The 24,681-nt window shown below is 38.0% G+C and overlaps 1 protein-coding gene across 1 annotated transcript in view; it reads right to left on the bottom strand.

Moving 5' to 3' along the window:
* The window catches only part of LOC134798384 (adipokinetic hormone/corazonin-related peptide receptor variant I-like), a 141,817-nt gene that overhangs the window by 81,395 nt on the left and 35,741 nt on the right, over positions 1–24,681 (bottom strand). Inside the window, exon 2 of the mRNA XM_063770800.1 lies at positions 19,639–19,722. The gene's annotated coding sequence lies outside the window, so the exon portion shown is untranslated. The remainder of the gene's footprint in view (positions 1–19,638; positions 19,723–24,681) is intronic.

A 24,681-nucleotide genomic window follows, 5' to 3' on the forward strand; every position in this document is an offset into this window, starting at 1 on the left:
AAAATTCTTCCACCGAACTTAGAAAGTACCTACTACAGCTGGTAGGACCGTGGGCCTTGGGAAGGTAGAATTATTAAGCATAGCCATATGCTTAATAATTCTGCCGCGCCAGCAATGATTGCGCGGTGATCGATTACATTTGGAAACTCATGAAATGCTTACCTTGTCCTCCTTAAATAAGTTCTTTATTTAATTATTTAAACGAGTTTTCAAATGCAAGTACCGCGGTTATGGTGGTGGGGCGGGGTTGCTGATGCCGACTATGGTGTATTTAAAATAACTAACTAGACATTGACACAACCTTGCCTATAAATATGAAAACTAGAAAAGTCGAGTTTCATAGGCTGAAAAGACAATGGTATTAATGTATAGTTTATGCAAGATACGAGTTCCGTATAAATAAATACCTACAATTGGAGTGAAGACTCCGTGAGTGAAACCTAAGTCCGAATAAGGAAATACCATTGGAGTGAAAACTCCGCGAGTGCTGCATGGGATATCGGCCCATGTAGTGCAAATGATAAGTTCTTCAGAATTAAAAATAAATATAGCTCAGGAAAAATTCCATAAAATTTAAATTGTTAGTAATATGTGACTATAATTAACGTTAAGGAGTGAAACTCAGGTTATTGTCACAAAGACTCGTTGAACTTTAATGTATGTCTTGGGGTCCAATCCTATGTATATGTGTCTACCTGTTCTGTTTGTTACACGTTAGGTTACTTCGATAACTCCTTAAGTACAGAAACTCGGTAGTTAGAAGGTACTTACCTAACGCACATGTTCCGTGCTTACTTACGGATAGTATTACAATGATGTCTTAATTGTCCTTTAGAAAGCTTTAGAATGTGCCTGAGTGTCGTGTGCCTGCTATCTGCGAGCACTCTTCCAAGTACGCACGTTTCAGAAGCTAGCGTAATGGACATTTTTAAAGTTGCTGTCGACAAATTATAAGAATACTTTTCGCAAAAACAGAGTTTGTATGAACGATTCGTGTTTCGACTGATGCAACAAGAATTGTACTTTGGAAATTTCTAATCGAATCTATTCCTAATGATTCTAAATGTGATTTCAATGCGGAAAATTGAGCCTCCGCCGATCTAAAGGAAAATATTGAATCTAGGGGTTTCAGTTACAATAAACAAGTGATTATGGGAACAAATTTGATAAAATGTTACGAGGCAACTGAAAGAGTTTTTGGGCAAACATAACAAACAGGTAGACAGGATTGCGATAATGGCGCCGCCTTCCCCCTAAAAGATAAAATGTGCCGGCATGTGATAAATGTGCCTACAAAGGCCAATTCAAAATGCAAAGCTGCACTAGGACTAAATGAGTACCGATAAAAGTCGACGGGCCGACTAAATTAAAGTCCAAAAATAAATAAATTACCTAAAGCCAATCAACTAATTTTAGTGCCAAAAGGACACAATAGTAATTCTATAAATTTACAATCAGGTCAAAGGTCAATTTAAGGTAAATAAATAGACGCTGGGTCCGTCACAATGCCACACATTGTGTAGGTATCTAAAGTAAATGCTGAAAAAATACAAAGTACCAATCAGTGACGATGCGTGAAACCTTGCACTCCCACTGCGCTACTTTATATATGACTTGTTCCTAATAGTGAAAACATACACATACGAACATAGTAACCAAATCCGTAAAATGGACGGCCAAGCGATGGCGTCAATATCGGACAGTTACCCAGATAGAGATGAGTTTTAATTAAGTGTAATAAAAAGGCACGTTAGTGGGAAATTTATACTGTGTACGTATAAAAACGTAAGGACCAGACGTGATCTTGATTGCACCAAATTGCAGTTGCCTAGTTGAGGTTGAAACTAACAAAATCAAACAAACCTTGTAAATTGAGGTTGCAGATCGAGCCTCTATATTTGCAAGAGTATATTATCAAAGAGTTATTTACTTAAGTCGTTGTTTAATTATCGTACAGGTACTAAGTACCAAGTATGAACTAAAACCCAAAATGGCCTAGGGTTTTATTAAAGCAACGGAATAATAATAAAGTAAATCTTCGAACAATGAATTCGGTGAAACCGTGTTCATGGTAATGAAATTCCATTGGTTCCTTGTAAAATATACATAATTAGAGTTAAACAATATATGCCACCATCAAAATGAACATACACAGGTGCTAGTTTTGCTCTATAATATATCTGTAAGTAATTGAACCTAAGGGAAGCAAAATGTCTATAAAAAAAATATTAATGTGACTGTAACCATGGTCAAATTAAGGCTGTGTATATTGTAGTCAAGGGCTACTGTAGACTATAGTCAAGGCTAAAATCAACTTCCAATTGTAAGCAGGGATTAAAGTTGTTTTCATAACATAAATAATATCATTCATTGTATAAGTAACATTAAGTTGCTAGATTAACAGTACAGTCGATATACCATACTTAAATATAATTGAGGTCAATACTGTATTCAGCAAGTATTATAATTAAAAAACGGTAATAAAATAATGTATCCAATGCAATTTATAATAATAACGGTCAAATATGTAGGTACCTACATCATTTTACCCGAGTAATAGAAATCTATTTGTATAGATCATGGTTTGCGTAAATAACATACCAGTACACAAGTAAAACTAAATAGGTTGTGATATCTGGTATGACTTTTTACCTTACTTAACATTGGACCATTTACGTATATTATGAATTGCATTATATCTATATATTATACTATATTACCTATCAAACAGCCAAGTAAAACTGAGGAAATCAGTTGTTGCCAATAAATAATGTACATGTACGAGATGTTATTGGAATATGTTACCTGTATGTTACAATTTTATTGGAAATTCACGAAATAGGTATTAATTGTGTGAAACGTGTACATAGCTTGAACGCTAATGAAAATACCTAGAAAAGTGTAAGCATCCACAGAAAATATGTATCAATTAAGGTTAAACTCGTAAAATATTTAAACCTCGAGTTATTATCAATTTGAATAAAAGAAAGCAGACTCAAAATTCAAAACTGAAAAAAGGAGAAGGAAAGAGACTGATATTGTAAAAGTAAAACCATAATTGTATTAAAACACTTTATTACGCTAAACAAGTACATAACAATAAGAGAATAGAATAAATGTGTACAAAGGCGAACTCATCCCGTTAAAGGATCTCTTCCAGCTGACCGCTAAGCAACTGAGAGAGATACTAGGAATAGTGTAAATATTCCAAGGTTATATTGTTAAAAAATGTTTATTGTTGAACTGTTGAGAAATGAATATATCCACACCTCGCCGAGTTTCTTCCGCCGGTTCTTCTCGGGTCTGAGGTTAACGCTGTTTTCCGAACCGGTGGTAGTATGTCGGAATTAGAATCTAAATTAACCTAGCAGATATAAGATAAACAGATGTGCGATGACTGAACTATTGTTGCATGGCTAACGCATAAAATAAAATAAATAAATCATTATAAAAAGGAAGAGATGTGACGTTTATACAATAAAAGTGCAATGCGAACTACCTGCAAGTCGACATTCTGTTGTCAACTGTCACGGCGTACAGGCGGGTCGCGGAGCACACCTGACTGACCAACTGAGTTTTATTTATCACCTTGTAATACAACAGAATCTAGACGTCACAAATATTAACATTATTTTACAATTATTGCATGATATTACATTTCAATCATTTTTATTAGAATTAAGATAAGGTAAACGTACTGGTGCTCGACGCGGTCCCAGTACATGTCATCTTGAAACTTAAGTCATTGTCAATAGAGGTGACAGCAAGGTGTCTTCTATTGGGCATTAGCACATCCAGCACTAGTACGTTTACCTTAACATGTAAACGACTTGGTGACCAATTAAAATCAAAGCGAAATTATAAAAATTTAGATATGGTAGGTAGTATGTATTTATAAGCTAGAATTAAACGATTATGATATTTGTGGCGTCGAAGAATATTGTGAAGGAAAAAATAATTTACAGTTAAAGAGATGTTTTCTCTCTTCTTCTTTGTTATAAAAGAGAAATTACATTAATTATTGTTTCTTATCTGCCAAACTGCATAGCAGTTCGTTGGCAGAAAACTTATTCTACCCTCCACCATTGTAAAATAAGTTATTTCTTACTTAATTTATAGCTGTGTGATCTTCATATTTAAGAGCTATGCTCTTGTCGGTGGAGCAATGTCCAACTCCTTAACCTTCTGGTATGACACGACCAGAACCTTTTCTTTTATTTGGTTGAAATAATTTTTCCTCGGTCTTCCTCTTCTCTTTCCCTCTATTTTTCCTTTTATGGTGTTATTCAAGAACATGTCGTTGTCTTAGCAGATGTCCAATTAGTACTCCTCTTCTATTTTCTATTGTCTTTATTATATTTCTTTTCTCTTCCTATCCTAATCTAATCCTATCTAGAACCCTAACATTTGATATTTTTTGTCCAACTAACGGATACATATGAAATATTCGGTGTTTCGGCGGCTGACAGTAGAAGTCTCAAAAGTTCTTTAGGTTCTTTAATAATACAGCGATTGCAAAATAAACACAGGCCAATTCGAGTTTTAGTTATTCGATGTGTTTCCGATATCTGATATCCGCTACTGATCTGAAATGTGAAAATGAAAAGCTGAAAAGTGATATTTCTTCAACCAAAAACGTCACTTTTGACACTCGCAGAGCAGTATCATGTATCATGTCGGAAACAGATCGAATAACTAAAACTCGAATTGAGTCGCTTAACTTCAAACTCGGGTTCCATCCGTCTGAGAGGAGAGAGGAGAAGATATTTGCTGAGAGGGTCGAATGGATTTACCCGAGTTTGAAGTTAAGAGACACAATTGTACTGGTAATCTAAAACAGATATCTATCAGTTTGTGACTTTTATGAGTAAGAAATTGATAATGGTAACTTTTAAAACTGTCACCTAATCCGGGACGACAGCTCCATTTATAATTCTTAGAACCCTCAAAGGTCAAACATCACTCAAACTTAATGCCAGGTAAAAGTATTTAAGGGTATTCTCCAATTTTATACTTTTAGAAATACTTAACCTAAATTGTTTTTATCTACTGTGTAAATAAAAATAAAATAAAAATAAATCTGATGTAGAACATTTCGTATAAGTAATAGTTTTTCGGGCACCTAATGGATTCTACGAAAGACGTTGCTACGCTAACAATCGTTTATTTGAAATCATGATACTTTTATATATATATGTATAGGTATATATATATAGTAACGGCACCAATCATGAACATTTAAGAGAAAATTTGGAGTATTTTCATTGAGTTATTATTATAGGTACTATAGAGATCTTAAAAATTCGAAATAAATTACGGTTTCAAATAAAATACAACCTTAACAAAAATACATAAAACTAAAAAAGGGGAATGATTAAAACTAAACCTACAAACTACTTATAAATCAAAAACTGGCTCCAAGGCGCCTAAGGCTGGTGGCATTGCCGCGCTGGACGGCAATGCTGCGTTGCGCGAGGTAAGAGCCAGCCCTCCTGTCACCTGTCATTAAAAAAACCCGACAAGTCCGAGTCGGACTCGTCCACCGAGGGTTCCGTACTTTTTAGTATTTGTTGTTATAGCTGCAACAAAAATACATCATCTGTGAAAATTTCAACTGCCTACACAGATAAAAAAGATATCTTAATTCAAAACGAAAAACTCTCTTGCGCACGGTTGCTTAAAGAAAATAATAAATTGCTTAGTCCAATAAATATGCCTTGAGTTAAAACCATCATCATTTTTTTAAAGGAGAATAAAAATTAGTTTAGTTTTATGTTTACACATTTTAAAAGCTAATTTTAGTGATTTGAGTTAAGATATTAATTATTTGCCGCAATACAAAAAAGTCTTGGTAAGAGATATTGCACGCTCTTAAAAAACGGTTTTAGCTTGAGTAACTCTTCATCAAACCAAAAATATTACCCAATTCCAAAGAAGTACCAAAATTTTGCTTTGAGACTTTTAAGTTTTTAGACAAGAGCGATAAATTCTTGGTTTGATGTTTTCAACCTACAGTCAAGAACCAAAGCTATTTCAAAGAAGAAGCACTAAAATTTTCTTTTGAGACTTTTAAGTTTTTAGACAAGAGCGATAAATTTTTGGTTTGATATTTTCAATATACAGTCAAGAACCAAAGCTATTACAAAGAAGAAGCACCAAAATTTTGCATTGAGAGTTTGGTTTATTTGCAAGAAGTTAATTTTAGTTGTCAAATTGCCTGCTAGATGTCGCTGTACCGTGTGTTGAAAATCCTAGTTCGCGGTGTTAAGATTTTTCCGAGAAACATGACGTCTGGCCGGTACTAAATATTGTTAAGCTTTTATAACAGTTGTACCTCTATTGAATTTATTACATTATTGTATAGTCAATAAGAGGGCTTTTCTTTTAGTTTAGTTCAGTTTCGAACAACAAACATTACATCTTCAACTAATCACAAGAATAATGTCATGTTGGTTTAAGAAAATTAATTATTTTTACAAGATATACTAAATTTTGCGCTAAGACATTTCATCTCTAGATATAAATAATATAATATTTTACATTGAGTAACGTATTCTTGAACCAATGCATTTTCTTGTTTTTATGGAGAAATATAATTCTCAATTCAATTATGAGTATCTTTAGCCCCAAGAAACAAAGTTTCTTGGCACAAGTTCTTTAAGTATTGCACTAAGACACTTAGGTTCAATTCAAAAACTACAATACATAAAACAAAACGCAAACGCTCTTGGTGAGAATATTGAGCTTTTTTAAAAAAAACTTTTTGTAGCTCGGATAAAGAATTGATATTTTTGGCTTAAATAATAAACGATGAAACATTTTATATCTTGACGCAAGAATGTTATTGTTTCCTTATATAGGAAACACAAAATATCTTGACTCAAGAGTATTTACTTGGCTGGAGAACTATTTTTTTTCTGTGTAGCTATCACGGTTCATGAGATACAGCCTGGTGACAGACAGACGGACGGACGGTCAGCGGAGTCTTAGTAATAGGGTCCCGTTTTTACCCTTTGGGTACGGAACCCTAAAAATGCTGTAGGCGCTAGGTCCCCCACAGCCCGAGGGTTTCCACCCAAAACATGAACCAATGGCTGCGTATTTGTGCCGCTTGAGGTCTTCAGTGGCAGCAGCACCAGCTCTGCTTAACGCTCCTGGAAGACGGCGCCAAAAACTTATTTTTACAATCCATTCTCACGAAAACAACTTATCCTGAGTCGTCATGAAGTCATTTTGTTTACCACAAGTTGTTATTGACCGTCCACGAGTGACCTTCAAAGGTCGCCTGTGTCGTGTCAGCGGCGCTGACAGCGCTGACAGCGGCGGACATCGTTAGCCGCGACCTCTGACATCAGATAAACGGTGACAGCAGGTTGCCGCCTTGTTACCTTTAATGATTTAAACAAAGGTAGGATCTAAATGCAATGAGTGTGTAACTTTGTTTAGGGGCACAGCGACTGGGTGAGTAAAATTACAATTGGCTGGTAGACTTAGGGCCACTTGCGCCAGCCAGGGTTAAACCCGGAGTTGCCAGTACAATTTAGCCCTGTACTCCGAACGGAACGGAACAGAACTCCGAGTTAGTGACAAACCCTAGATTGATGAAAGTGGCCCTTATTAGGTATCTAATTTCCGTATAGGGGGTTTCCAGAAAAACATTCAAAAATGTAACAACTTCTGGGTTATTTCGACTAAGTATCACTAGGACTATTGATTAAAAAAAAACAGGAAATAATGTCCGCAGTTTTCATACAAATTTTAGGTGTCAGTTTTGTCGATCCATAGGTACAAAATGTATGTAAAAATGCGTCACAATCAGTATGTTTATCTTATAGCGTAACGTACGTTTTAAAATGTATCGTTAAAGAGAAAATGCTAATTTTCACACTATTTTTACACAATGAATCAAGTGGACAAAAAAAAACAAATAAGTACCATTTAGAGGCACTTTAAATAAAAAAAAAAGATGGTTAATTTAAGAATTTCAATGCAATCACGTTGAATAAGTGGTAATTGAAAATTATGTAGGTATTTGAGAATATAAATTTACAAATTGGGTCCAATTAACCTAAACTAGGAGCTGTCGACGGCTCCGTGTGATTTATTCTCGGAAAAACGATCGACGTGGGCCTGCCGGCCTAGCCAAGGTGACAATCGCTATCGCTTCGAGAACGAAACGCTTTGTGTCTCTCTATCACTCTTCCATATTAGTGTGACAGTGACAGTCGCTTTTCGATCGCTACGGAGCGTAAGCGATTGGCATGTTGGCTGCGCGGCCTGAACCTTCTGCTGACGCTGATCATCCAATTATAGCATTTTAAACTTATAAATACAGAGTTTATTGAATACACACAATAATGTGTGTACACAGCACACACACAAACTGCACAGTAGTTTATCGTATATTTCTTGCACCAACTGGTTTTATAATATTATTGCATATTTTTATGTAAGGTACTAGTAGAATGAGTGGCGGATTTGTCCTAAGGCCAAGTAGGCCCGGGCCTAGGGAAGCATTAAGATATTAGGGGCGGCAAATTGTGACAATAAATTCGATGCATTACAACAAGAAATAACTCAAAATGTAGTCAATATGATGGGTGCTGTGAAAGGGGCGGCTACAGGGCCTGGGCCTAGGGCGGCAAAGACTGCAAATCCGCCACTGAGTAGAATACCAGCGATGTGGCTTGCCGCATCACAATGCTGAGCCAACGCCTTTTCTGTGCCAAGACACGGGACAAGACAAGGCTTATAAAGTGATAGTTAATAATTTTTAACCGACTTTCAAAATCTCAAAAGGAGGAGGTTATCAATTCGGTTTGTATGTTTTTAGTAATTAAGTTGTTTTGCATGTTATTATCTTGTCTTTTCAATGCCAGGTATGATGTCAATGCCAGTAGGTATGTTGTGGGTATGAATAAAGAAATTATCTATCTATCGAATCACCTTTAAAATAATCGAGTTTATATTTATATATGTAAGATAACAGCAACACAGGCTTCGTCAGGTCAAATGTAAATCAGCAACATGCTCCGTCCCAAACAGACCAATGATGATGTCCGCAACAGACTTCGTCCTTTTGCATAATAATTTAAGCTAAATAAAATAACAGTCACGAATCGTACTCGTACTTGCCGTACCTGGCTCAAATGTCCCCGTCACACTGGCAGCGTTACCGTGTTTTTGTTACAAATATCTGGGAGACGGAGCTTTGCTCGGAAAACATATAAAAAGTTAAAAACTCGAGATCCCCGAAATATATATAAATAAACAAGAATTGCTCGCTTAAAGACTTTAAATGTATTAGATAGATAGATTGATATTGTATTAAATACTCAGTATAAAGTACCTATATGTATATTACCAAAAAAGTTAGTATACCTACCTAGCTGTGGTATGTATCGTAAACTCAGGTCCTTATGGTCCAAATTCAAGTTAGCGTTAAATATGTTTTTGTTTTTAGTTAGCCCACTGTGTCCCACTGCTGGGCAAAGGCCTCTCCCCCTTCTTTTCCATTCTTCTCTGTTTAGTGATATATCTGACCACTTGTTTCTGTTAAGTGCCTTAAGGGGCCCACTGATTAACAGTCCGCCGGACGGTATCGGCCTGTCAGTTGTTCGGAACTGTCAAAATTTTGTTCTAATTGACAGGCCGATACCGTCCGGCGGACTGTTAATCAGTGGGCCCCTTTATACTCGTAGGTACTCAACAAATATTTTATTACCATCCTTTTTAAATTAGTCATGTAGAAATACCTATCCAACATACGCAATCGGAGGCTCCCAACACTGCTCTTAAAATAAAACGAAATATTTGCTAGGTATTATCATTCTTTGTATAACAGTTTATCATAATATCATAAATTCATAATCTCTCGGACATATAGATCTAAACTTTCTTCAAATAAAGTTGGAAAAAAATTGCAGATATTTTCGGTGATTTCCATTGACATATATCTAATGACGGGCCTAACAGGCTATAACAATGGGGCCGGTACAGCGGTGTCACTCGACAATTCGAGCCAATCGTGCAGTCTAACGCAACGAGTTGCGACCAATCGCGCGCGTGATGCGAACTCATAAACCTATCGCGTTGTGGCGTTTGACTGTGCACGATTGGCTTGAATTCGTGTGCGTGGCACCGCTGTACTAGCCCCATTCTTATTGCCCGTAAGGCCTGTCCTTAGATATATGTCAATAGGGATTTCTTATAAATCTTACCACCGTTGTATGACGCCTCGAGGATATTTCATCTTGTAAATCCATTATTAAAATTACTTTAATATTTATTTTACGTTTATACGATACTATAACGTTACTTTTTCCAATGTTTTGTGGAGTGTTGATCTTTGAAAACAGCGTAGGTATGTTTTGAAGAGCTCAAATGTATTTTAAAATATATAAAAAGTAGATCTTTTTGTGGAATGCCCTTAAAGGATGACTCACGCTAGACCGGGCCATGTCTGGGCCGAGGCGTCGGACATGTCATTTTCTATGACGACTGATCGGTGATCACGTGGTGCTTTCCATAAAAAACGAAGTGCCGGAAGCTCCGGTCCGGCACCGAACCGGTCTAGCGTGAGTCAACCTTTAACCTTTCACTGAGAACTCGAATAGGACCCCTAGTTCACTCTCTCTCTCTCTACATCTGTTCAGAACCGTGCAAAATCTTCAAAATCTTACTACGCGTTTGGCCTACATAAAAAAATATATCTGGGAACATCTTACACAGATGAACCTAGCCCAAAGTTGCCCAAAGCAAAGCTTGTACTATGGCTGCTAGGCGACGGTATATATATGTCGCAGTCGGATCGTATAATCCGCCGTATTACATTACGGCTAGCCGTTTTCAAAAACAGGGGCGTTTTGAAATGCGGCGGTTTAACGATTAGCCGGATTGAATGCGGCTGAATGAGAATCCGCCGGAATATATTCGGCGCCATACGTTCTTCAACACGGCTAGCCGTAATGTAATACAGCAAGTCTTCAAGTTTTTAGTTCCCATTTTTAACACCCGTGGCGCTGCCTGACAAACGCTGGGGTGTCCATCAAATCTGGAGTTCGTCGGACTGTTTCTTTTCAAAAAACATTTCCTTCGCAACTTAACTAGACGGAGCCCCGCTTCGCGGGGCTCCTATTTCTGAGCGGTTTGCCCTTCGGGCATCTGAAGCTACCTAACGAACCTAACCTACCTACCTATTGATTCAGTGAGACGTCCGTGAAAACATTACACTTTGGGGGGAAAAGCGTGGGTAGGTAAGTAGGTTAGGTTCGTTAGGTAGCTTCAGATGCCCGAAGGGCAAACCGCCCAGAAATAAGAGCCCGAGGCTCCGTCTATTTAAGTTGTGAAGGAAATGTTTTGGAAAAGAAACACATGTAGTGCGGTGGGACCATGGTAAAAATAAATTAAATTGCAAACGTTGTCAAACTCCGTTTACGTAGGCGACCGAAAGAACTGGCCCCGATTTCACCACGGTGACAGGTGCGACAATTGTAAAATCACTGTTGCTGACGTCACAGGCATCCATGGGCTACGGTTACCACTTTCCATCGGGCGGGCCGTATTCCTGTTTGCCACCATCATTGTATTATTTAAAAAAACTTTATTAAGTATATCGAAAAAAAAACAGATATTTCTCTTGCGAAGTTTCTGACAATTGTCAAGATTTAGAAGAATTGTAGGTAATTCTTGACAGGTAATGAGTTATATGTCGGAATTTCGTGACAATTGTAGTGTTTCTTGTGACAATTGTCATAAACTTAGCAAGAGAATTATCTGTTTTTTGCCGATATAATAAAGTTTTTTTAAATAATACAATGATGGTGGCAAACAGGAATACGGCCCGCCCGATGGTATGCGGTAACCGTAGCCCATGGATGCCTGTGACGTCAGCAACAGTGATGTTTTACAATTGTCGCACCTGTCGCCGTGGTGAAATTGGAGCCTGGTCACTCTACAATCTAAAATAGTAGTACGATGCGGCTAAACGTAGGCCGCCTTATTGAAGAACGTATCGCAATGACAATTCGGCTAATCGTCGAACCGCCGCATTTCAAAACGCCCCTGTTTTTGAAAACGGCTAGCCGTAATGTAATACGGCGGATTATACGATCTGACTACGACATATACATAATTACCTACTTATATATATATATATATATATATATATATATATATATATATATATATATATATATTATATATATATAAATACATACTTATATACACAGAAAACACCGATGACCCAGGAACAAATATTTGTGTTCATCACACAAATAAATGCCCTTACCGGGATTTGAACCCAGGACCGTCGGCTTCACAGGCAGGGTCGCTACCCACTAGGCCAGACCGGTCGTCAATTATATAAATTACACACACATTACATTTCACTTTACATAGATCTTCGCCGGGGGGTGTGTACATACTTCGTAGTACATTCCACCCATGCTTTAAAACTTAGGTGGCCTAAATCGGAAACTTAAACTTGAAATTGACACTTCACGCCAAAACAGGTGCTGCCCCCTACAGTGCACCCACGCTCCCATGGGCGTTGTAGGTTCTGCCATCTTGTAGCCTAAATCGCGCGCACTCGAGCTGCATAACGTCACCATTGTTAATAGCTCGGTACTACCTACTTACGGGCTAGCGTGTCTTATTTGCAATGATTGGTATTACAACATACCAACAACATGTTTGTGTCGGTGTGTAAAAGTCTGTGACAACCCTACTGTGTTCTTGTGCAGTGGCGGCATTTACGCAAACATCAAAGGCCTCGGTCCACTGTTACTTTTTACACTGTGACTGAAGGCTAAGATACAGTGAGGACACAAACGATAAAGTTTGAATTGGCATGTGCGAAAAGTTTGTATCAGTTTAGGCGGCAACTTTTATCATTAGGTACCCTTATTCGTTCAAAGTACTTGTCAAAACTTTTTTGAAGGATCTTATGAGGGAAATGTTTGAATAATGTCTGTATTTCACAGACATTTAACATAAAATCTCCAACTATGGTCCAGAAATAACTTGTGTGTGTGTGTGTGTGTGTGTGTGTGTGTGTGTGTGTGTGTGTGTGTGTGTGTGTGTGTGTGTGTGTGTGTGTGCGTGTGTGTATCCTTATGGAAAGCACAACGTGATCACCGATCAGCCGTCATAGAAAATGACATGTCGGACGCCTCGGCCCGGGCCCGGGCCGGTCTAGCGTGACTCATCCTTAACGCATCCTGCAATCACAGATAAACTCGATCGCAGTCACTTCGCTAGCGTAAATGAAGTGACGGCGCTTTAATATAATATTCTGGAAATAAATCTTGAATGAAAACACTGATTTAAAACTTTCACGATTTCTACACATTATTAAATTGTACAAACTGATAAACAAGACCAAGTGTGGGTAGTTCGAAACACTCGCGCGGCTAGAAGATGTTGATGTCAACTTGAGCCAGTCTTCTCCGAGACCACGGGGTCAACGCCGTCCTCGAAACGTCGGAGGTAAATCTTGAAACTTAAATACGCGATTAAGTCCCGTTCCCGTTGTATAATTTAATAATTGAATGAAAACGTCTAAGATTCACGAGTGACCTATTGCTCAAAAATGCCCTTGACTGAAATGTTTACCAAATAAACGGGTAGACTAATCACAAATAATGTAAAGTCAAGTATCAAACGTTATCGGATCCGACCCCGACCTTCCCAATATCCCAATACAAACGATACGAATATTGTCTTAGAGCAGGGGTCTTCAAACAACGGCCCGCGACGCGTTCCCATCCGGCCCGCCGACACAAACCGAGGAGCCAGGCTCCAGGGGTTCATCAGCTCTAACAGCAGCAACCCGACACCTCCCATGCACCGACGGTGGCCCGCGCGAAAGTTTCTGAGGCGCAATATGGCCCTCAGGTAAAAAAGTTTGGAGACCCCTGTCTTAGAGCATTTAGTAACTGGAGATGTCATCACTGTCATTTTCTTTACGAAACAGTCTGCCGATTTTTGCGGGGGAGGGGACGTCAAATGTATTGCTATTTATTTATTTAAACTTTATTGCACAAAACATAAAAATAATGTACAAATGGCGGATTTAATGCCTATTTCTACATGATTTGTACGTAACGTACAAATAGCCGTGTCAGTCCATAGGTCCATGCAAAAGTTTGCACAATAGTGCAAGTTTTTCGGCAGAGGGGTAAGCCCTTAAAGGCTACTCCAGTTATTAAATGCTCTAAGAGTATTGTACGACAAGATTGTTTTCATCTCCGGTTAAAGGGTTGATCATTCCACTTGTCATTGTCACGCTTAATATGAAATATTTAATCGATGGACCCATGATACTTGCGCTTATAGTTCGTTTTTTAGCATCAGATAAAGACTACGCGATCTTGACGTGTCTTTTAATTGAAAAACGCTTATTATAAATCAGTAACTACATATCACTTATGACAGCAAAAGAATGTAAAGAATCGTATATGATTCATAATTGTTACATAATTGCCGTGACTTATTAGTGTTTTTCAATAAAAAGACACGTCACTATTGTTTACCTTTTCTCTATTAATGCTAAGAAAACCAACTTATAGTGACACATTACACGATATACACGACGCTCCTCTGAACGTCCTCTGCCAATTCCGCCAAAATCTGCCAAATAGCGTACCCGAATAATCTTCGTCATTTGAAAACTTAACTTTTGTTCTTGTGACTAGACGTCGAGAGTTGTTACCACGGGCGAATATATTATATCTCGAAACATTTAATTCGTCGTATTGACGTAAATGAGAATTGAGAGCCAACAAAGTAGGTAAAACTAGGAAAATAAGTGAATAGGTACTACATAAACTAGGAGAATAATGAAAAAAGGATGTATTCTTTTTACAGCTTTGCGTGGGTAAGTACCTAAACTTTCTTTGTTATCGGTACCTAATGACATAATTGGCTAATTATACCTAATTAGAATAAGCCCACATTAAATTATTTCCGAAAGGCTTTAGATGAAATTAGGTATTCTATTAATTTATAACTGAGAAAAGGATATTGGATATCCTTTTGTACGGAATCCACTCCCTAAGGAGTGCAAATGGGTTATAATTTAGTACAAAAGTAACAAGAGGAATGGGTGGGGGAGTTTAACAATGTCTACGCGGGGAAAGCTACAGACAGAATTTAACCATCATCTTTTCATCATCTTCCTCGCGTTGTGGGGCATTTCTTTTTGCTTTGCTTTTTTCAATTGGGAATTTGTATATTATTTCTACTCAGAGCTTTTTTCCATTTTTACGGAGAAAAAACGTGTCCCCAAATTTTTTGGTCCGTTTAGTTACAGTTTTCAATACAACCTTCTATGACAGTAACAAAACGGACAGCAAAAATTTGTATGAAATTTTGGGGATACTTTTTTTCTTGTATTAGGATCGAAAGAGCTCGTGATTCTGAGTGGAAATTACATAAAAATTCCAAAATTTAAAATGCCCCGAACTTGCATTTTAAATACAACTTTAAATATAAATGCCCTGTCCCGGTATTTTGCCACGGCTCATGGGAGTTTAATATTTGAATAAAAAAATTGTCCAAGCAGATAATCATAAGCAGCGCAGAAGCTTCTCATTTCTCGGTTCCATGTTGATATCGCGATAACACTATCTATGTAAAGCAACTTAAATGGAACAGTGACCTCTCGAATTTAATGGGTTTTATAATCTACATCCTGGGGCCGATTGCATAACAAACTACAACTAATATTACAAGCGGAACTCCTTTTCTAATTTCACTTATTAAATAAGGAGTTCCGCTTGTAATATTAGTTGTAGTTTGTTATGCAATCGGCCCCTGGTCATTACTATAGTCTGTATCTTTAGGTGTTTAAAAAAGAGTACACAAAATCTACCCTTAAGGCTCCTCTACACGATGCGCCAACGTCGGCCAATCCAAGGGACGCAGCTATGCGGTAGAATGAGATAGGAATATCATTTGCTCCCTCTAACGCATAAATGCGTCCCTTGGATTGGCCGACGTTGGCGCATCGTGTAGAGGAGCCATTAAATGACTTCTTAAGCCAATATTACAACATGATCGAATAATGTAGGTTAAAGACACATATATGACTCGGTCACTCTTCAACTCACTGATGATTTAACTCGCTCAGTCGCTCATCTATCTCAGTGTTCCTTACGCGCTCAGTCACGATTCGAATGAGCCGGCCGAGCGTGACGAGCGAGGAGCGAGTGAGACGATGCGAATAGGTTTCGGAGGGTGTCCGGAAAACATGGCGGGATCGTATCGCGTGATTCGCACATAGAATTAGAATAGACAAGAACAACTGTCAATCTTCAAAAGCGTGACCAAAAATGAAATGCAACTGTGAGCGTAAATTGTCTATGTGAGATGAAAAATAGTGATGTCATGTTACAACATATTAATAATCTGTCGATGTTTGATTGCTTTATCGACTACTTTTTCAAATGTGTTATTTTAAACGTTAAAATTCTACGATATTATGACGTATAAATAACACTTGCACTGCGTGTGCTATCAACATCGTTGCAGACTTATCTTAATGTAACTCTTACTGTGTTGGAAAGTGAAGTTTAAGTTTACCGCTAAACATGAAGTCGGTTATAAAAGCTAATATCTTAATGATGTTTGTGAAGAAATAATTACATAGCTATTCATATACTTACCGACAAGTTATCGATACTGTCATATGAACATTTTGTCAAGCCCTAGCGTAAAGTAACAGGTTATGTTTTTACACAAAATATTTTAAATTATAGACTAATATGATAAAATATTAGCACATAAAGGAAGAAAAACTTATAATGAACTGTATAAACCGGCTTCTTACACTTTTAACGCTGTTAATTTGACGAAATATCGTTACGAAAATTTCGCTCGGAATATCATAAATCCTCTGAAATGAGTATTTGCTTGGATTATTTGGCCCTGTGACACTGCAATCCGGCACACTACAAGACACCATCTTCACTGAATTACTTTATTTAATACTTTTCGTCCTAATCCGTGTATATTTTTCAATTTGAAAATTACCGTGATTCGCTCTTGGCCGTCCGCGGCCGTCGTCAAACTCAAAAGTGGTTACGTTTTCTCATTGGTAGTCTGACTCTTTCGCACTCATGGGATGTTCATATACGTGATGGCTTCCCTTTCGCACACTTAAGCTGTCTGTCAAGCGCGGGCGCGGATTCTAGGTCTATGGATTCGCCAACTTGGTCGCACCTTTATGGCTGTGTGTATCTGATTGATTGATATTTCCTTCTACTCACTTTTGAATAATATAGTCTACAGATCCACTGAGCGAAGTGAGCGAAATGAGTGATATAATATATCACCGCGAGCGAAAGATATAAATCAACTCAGTGAAGCGTTTTGCGCATCTCTATAAATTGTTGTAGACGATATTAAAGCTAGGTTAACGCAAGATCAGTTGGTATTGGTCGATAAGGACAACCCGGCGGGAAATGATGACGCACCGCTGGTAATGACGCGGACTGCAGTCGTCACAGTGACGCATAATAATAGTGACATCGGATAGTGACCCAAACAATAACAACAGGGCCATCTTAAACTATGCTGGGACCCTTGGGCACATAAGAATCTGGGGCCCTTTTGGAAGGTAAAGAAAGCTAATTAAAGTAACATTTTTCTACTATGATCTTCTATTTATTACGGGTAATCAAATATACTGTTAGGTACTCTCTGTCCTTCGGTGTCCCCTGAGGATGGGGGCCCTGGGCACGGGCCCCGTGTGCCCTTATGGTAAAGACGGTACTGAATAACAAAGTAAACCCACGAAAAGCTGATATTTCTACAAATAAAATAATTGACATTTTGTTAAAACTTTTGTTTACATTGGATGGTAACTAAAGATGCATTACATCACAAATGTTGTAGTTATATTTTGACATGAGGCGTAGATCTGCGCAACGCGCAAGGAAAACTAAGTATTAAAAAAATTATACATAAATTGCTTTTTAAAATACTGGTATTCTCCTTTTTCGCATTACTCAGGAACACCGAAACCATGGTCTAATAAAACATGGTCTTCCATTCCCAGAGTGACACGGGCCTACGTCACAATAACATTGCCACTTTATTTCAACATAACATGTTACATGGGTACATTATACCTATGGTTAATAAGTTAAAATATTTCTTTATAATTTTATAATTTTCATTTATATGTATTTTAGATTAAATTTTACAATAACACGTCATTTTTAATTACTCGTTAGCAATATCTTCCGATTCACGAAAGAAATTTCAGACTTTCGGGTAATTCTGTTTATACTACTGGCAACACAGGATAGCGCTGTGCACATTTGACAATTCGGATCTAGATAACTTCATGCCCTGACCGTCATCCTTGTCGAACGCGTGTTAATTGTTATTTCCTTCTCGCTCAGTGTCAGCAGTCGCAGTGTTTTCCAAACTTTTCACGTCGTAAGCTTGGTAATTAATGTGTAACTGTGAATTCGTTTTTTAAACGTTTGTCTTGTATAGATAAATAAAGTTTAATTTAATACATTAGATTTGTTTTATTTTACTATGTTTCTACATGAATAACTTAAAATTAATGCCGTTAAAATAATTTTCACCGTTGGTTAAAATTCTCCCACATTTCAAAGTTTAAGTAGGCGCGTGTCAGTTAGGTCATACGCGAATCTCGGAATGGAGTACCAGGCGGAGTATATTATTATACCATGACCGAAACAAAAACATTATTCTTCCCTTTTATTATGGCACCAACCCCGAAATCCCGAATTTTTTTTTTCACTTTTTTATACATTTTGGCTGATCAGATGTCGACGTTTTCTATGGCCAAATATTTTTCCCCGATTTTAGGGTTGGTCCCATAGTGAAAGTAGCTCAGTTTAGCGAGTAAAATCAAGCCCTGGATTTAAAGCCCCATGGTCAGACACAGACTGTATACATGTAATTACGCCTATTTCCCGGAGGAGTAGGCAGAGACCACGTATTTTCACTTGCTACGATCCTGATCCTGACATACCTCTTTCGCTTCCTTCACTTTCATAATATTCCTCATACACGCTCGCCGGTTTAGGCTCAGAGAAAGTCCGCCGAGGTCTACCCATTCCAACTCCCGCTTCTACTTCTCCCTTATAAACATAACATACCTACCTAGTTTAAAATCAATATTTCCTACCAGCCGTACTACAGAAAAATATATATCAATTTAACTGTACGAAGTCTTCTCAGACAACAGAGATACATTGTCTATTGTCTTTTATTAAATTCCTAGCCACTCCACCATTCACAGTATAATGTGAAACCCTTCGCTTTTATGGCGATGATTTCCTATATTTCTACTTACCTATGTATTGGACACAATAGCAGTCTCTTCTATATTGAGAACAATAGAAAAAAATAAAGGTCTCAGAAATATTTAGGTACCTACATAAAAATGGGCCTCCAATCAAGTAAAGTTAATAAAACATATGAATGCCGATACTTTTTCATTTCACGAGTCCTTGTGGATAAATTCCTCATTGCTGCTTTCATATCTGGGTTATATAATAATATTTTAATGACATCAGCTAGACGTCAGTCTGATATCAGTGTACGTTCGAATTGACCTGATAGAATACTTGTACGAATAGTGTAACCTCTTACCTTTACTTCAGGCGCTGCCGCCTGAGAACTGCGGCTTAACTTAAAAGCGAACACTCGGGATCCGCTAATGCTTCTCGCACTTCACTGAAACAATAGAAAATAATTATTAGATGACGCTGTAAAACTACAGGGTGGCTAAAAAATAAGTGCATTCCCGTTGCCAGGGAGGTTTTGGGATTATACTGAGCAACTTTTACTATGGGACCAACCAGTGGCGTAGCGTGAACTAATCTAGCCGTGGGCGAAGTCGCATCTGCGAGGCCCTTTTCTTTCACTGTGCCCGAAGGGGCCTCGCGCGAGGCCCTCCTTGGGGCGTGAGGCCGTGGGCGACGGCCCACTTCGCCCACGCCTAGCTACGCCACTGGGACCAACCTCGAAATCGCGAAAAAAAATTGGCTGTTTGATACATTTTGGCTGGTCTATCCTAAAACCTACCAATTTGGCATGGATACATTAATCATGCATTGCGACAGAACGGTAAAATAAAAACTAAGTATACTTAAAAAAATTTTTTTTAGTAGGTACCTCCCATATAAATGTTTTTGTTGTTTTTTTTGCTTTGTCCCAATAGTGTGGGGTATCGTTGGATAGGTATTTCAAAACAAATACGGGTCTCGAAAAACTATTTTTTGATATGGTTAATATTTTTGGCAATAATCGCTCCGAAAGAAAAAAAAAAGCGTCCTCTAACTTTTGAACCATAAGTCCAAAAAATTAAAAAAAAAAATTATAGCAAACATGATCGGTCCATTCGTTTTTGAGTGATTGCAAAGAATCTAGTAAAAATCTATCATAGTAAAAAGACGTAAGTACAAAGCGCTGCAAAGGTACTCCCATATGCTTGTAATGTACGTGATACTTACCTACTAAAAGGCCTATTTGGCCTATTTTGACAAAATGGTAACTACGAAACCCTACACTGAGCATGGCCCGACATGCTCTTGGCCGATTATTTAATATTATGTTAATCGACACTTAAGGATAATATTATTTTGTCTGCCACGGCACGTGACACACGTGTCTGGCACGCTCAGTGTCTGTAGTCTGCCCGATTCGAACTTTAAGATATGTCAATTAATAGATCTAGAAACGATATGGATTAGACGTGCCAGTGTCAAAAGTGGCGTTTTTGTTTGACGAAACGTCACATTAGACACTGACATATCTAATCCATATTGTTTCTAGATCTATTAACTGACATATCTTAAAGTTCGAATCGGGCCGAAAAACCGACCTTCATTGGTCGCACGAGCACAGATCGTTGTGTTATTTTCGCTTAGATTAATTTACTAATACCATAGTTACGCTACTCCACATATTTAACTTAATTAAATAAGTACAGTCGCCATCAGATATATCGGAGCGGCCAAGGTGTTCACAATATCTGAACACGCGCTCTAACGCCCTGACAATAGAGGCGTGTTCCGATATTTGTGAGCACCTTGGCCGCTCCGATATATCTGATGGCGACTGTACTTATGTTATATCCCGCAAGTGATAATACATACCTAGATCATATACATTCACAACAAAATAAGGTGTTATATATATTCCAACGAGTTTGATTAATACAAAATTAATGAGATAATCACCGAAGGAAAATCAGGTAAGTCGTCTTCCAGATAATAAATTATAACTTTGCTTTAATTCCAGCAAGACTAGTATTGTTTTATATGTGTAATGTAAATTAATGCTGGAGGAAATAAGGAATAATTATTAACAGTCTGGCGCACCAATTAGTTACTCAAAAGAGGTGGCAAATTTGAAAACAGTGCTCACGAAGGTGACTCTTAAATACCTTCAACACAATTTTTAATTTCTTAGATTTAATTAACAAGTAGCAGCATTTTCCTTTTCTTCATTCTCATCTCAGGTTGAGATTATAAATTTATTCGTATCGCATCATCGTTCAATCGTTTATAAAGAAATTTTAAGGGCCTGTAACTACCGTAAGTTTGGGTTACTTTGACCCACATGAAAACCTTATTTAAAAGGGTCTAATAAAAAATATAAAAGCGTCAAGGGTTAGCTAAAACCAACCTCAAGTCATATTTCTATAATTGCAGTGCAATAATATAACCTGGACCGAGTAAATCTCAATGGCCAAAGATACCCTCCAGGGCTAAAGTAACCCGACTTTACGGTATTGGATTACGTCACTGTTTAGGATAAACAAGTCTGCAAGGTTTCCGTCGTATTTTACATTAAGAAAACTTAATCTCATCTTTTCTTAATTTTCTCAGAATTACGAATGTTAGCTATACAAATTTACATTTTTGTATGGTTAATTTTCGTTACGAAACTGAGAATGTTAAGAAAAAATTAGACAAAGGTACAAAAAAATTGCAAATGACCTATTTGCTAAGTGAACAGGAGGCTTAACCACAATCGTTGATATAAAACGCCAATCGAACCTTAAACGTGACGTTTTCTATGAAAAGGGACCTTATTGTCGATGGCGCTTACGCCATTATAAACGATGCTCCGATATAAATGCCGCGCACCGCTGTGCGGCGTAAGCGCCATCGACAATAAGGTCCCTTTTCATAGATAATGCCCCTAAATAATGTATGGAAATAGTCACGTGACTTATAGCAGCATCTCTCTCTTCTTTTCGTTTGTCGATGTACAATTGTCACCTTGGCTAGATCCCGAGTACTGAATGATGTGTTCGATGTCCTACACAGGAGCCCCGCAATCGTACTTTGGAGACTAAGTATGCAACCACATTTAACCTTTTCGACTCCGTGTCAAACACAAAAGCAGTCGCCCGGACGCCACGTCACCGAAGTGTCAAAAGTGAAATTGAACTTTATGAATATGCACGTAGGTCTATGTTGCTCTGTGGTCTATGACAGATTAATCAGTCTTTGGCGTTGAACCTGCGGTGTGGATATATCGGTCATTGGCGTCCAAAAGGTTAATCCAGGAATCACGAGGAACGTCCGCAGCCGGCTCTCAATCTAACCCGTTGGCACCATTATTTAACTCTCGAACACATCAGTTTCTGCCTCAAGATCTATAAAAAGTGCCAATATGCCACCTGTGGTCTTCGTCATCAAATCCGCAATATTGAATTGGCTCCCTGTATTAGTGTAAGAAAGGGCGTTGTATCAAATGTTAGGACTGAAATTCTCTTCATATCTGATGGCTTTGTCTACCGTGGTTACACGGGACACGTAGTGGTCTAAATGGGTCTCTATTGTTTCCCATAAAGTTTTAAGTCATAATGTATTGTTTGTCCGCATTTTCGTTAGTCATAATTTGGTTTTTCTCAGAAACGCGTAACTTTTCAGGATTGCCATAAAACAATCCTAACATAACCTAACCTATCTATAGGATAACCTTGCGAAAATCCTCAAAAGTGAACGGTTTCAGAATTATGACTAATGATAATATGACAATCATTATCATTACATTATGACTTTCAATAATTATGTCAAACAAAAGGATCCGGGTCTTAAATTACACAATGGATGAAAAATAAATCGTCCATACTTGCATTGCAAGTCGATCCGTCTCTGTGGCCTCTGCACCTATATCTTCTCTTATCAGTCCTATCACTCATTCATTTGAATTAATTAAATAGCTAATTAACTTCAAATACCGCTTACTTATTCGACTACTACGTACGAGTATTATTATCATTAAAACTACTTAAAAGCGACTTTATATCATTTCACTACAGTTTAAAATACTATACCGTTTTCTAGGATGCTGCTACAAGCTACAAGCCGTGCCTTCTGTTTAGTTGTCTAAGCGAGGTTGACGTCGCTTGCCGATAAACCAATTCAACGAGACCTCAAGGTCCTTAACAACAAGATGTAATAGAATACGACTTTTACTGGTAATCTCGCGCTGTCAGCTCGCCGATGATATGGAAGCGATTTGAATATCATCCAGGTTATCATATTCGACTGGTGGAAAAGAGACAGAAAACTGACATGTAGGTACGTATTTCTGATATACAGAATAATCATCAAAGTGATCAAAGTGCGCCATGCGAAAACAAAACTGACTCATATTCTCATGTACACGGTGGCTAAAAAATAACTGCATTCCCGTTGCCAGGGGGGTTGTGGGATTATACTGAGCAACTTTTACTATGGGACCAACCCCGAAATCGCGAAAATAAAATTTACCCTCCCATAGAATATGGACCAGCCAAAATGTATAAAACAGCCAAATTTTTTTTTCGCGATTTCGAGGAGCTAACTTCCATAGTAAGAGTTGGTCAGTATAATCCCAAAACCTCCCTGGAAACGGGAATGCAGTCATTTTTTGCCAACCTGTATAACAAAGACTAGCCAATAGTAGCCAATCACTACATTATCGCCACGGAGCGCTAGCGATTGGCACGTTGGCTACGCGGCCAGCCTCTTTATCGCTCGAATATTCAAGAGGGATAGCTAGAGAGGTTAGATAACGAAATTTCGATTTTCTTGTTTCGCGGTAGACCCCCAGATTGTGATGGATAGTGGTAGTGGCGCCCCATACGCAGAGTTTTGCGTAATATCCGCTATTGGCATACTTAAGAGCCCATCAACGTGCACACTAGCGCCACTGCTAATTAATCGTGATTATTTAAATTTAACGACAGGTATTTAAAAAACGGCCCCCTTTTTTAAATACCTGTCGTTAAATTTAAATAATCACGATTAATTAGCAGTGGCGCTAGTGTGCACGTTGATGGGCTCTTAAATAGGTACCTAGGAAGGTACTTACTCAGACTTATCACTACACCTTATAAAACAAAGTCCCCCGCCGCGTCTGTCCGTTTGTGTTTGTTTGTATGTTCGCGATAAACTCAAAAACTACTGAACGGATTTTCATGCGTTTTTCACCTCTCGATAGAGTGATTCTTGAGGAAGGTTTAGGTTATTACTTGTTAAGGTTTTGTGAAACCCGTGCGAAGGGGGCGGGTCGCTATAGTCTGTGTCTTTAGGTATTTAAATAAAAGTAAACAAACAATTTGTACGGGTAGTTATAACATTGGTTAACCAACCAAATACAAAACCGCCTGGATCAGTGACTGAACGACCT

This window comes from Cydia splendana, chromosome 16 (genome assembly GCF_910591565.1).
Source record: "Cydia splendana chromosome 16, ilCydSple1.2, whole genome shotgun sequence".
NCBI classification, from domain to species: Eukaryota; Metazoa; Arthropoda; class Insecta; order Lepidoptera; family Tortricidae; genus Cydia; species Cydia splendana.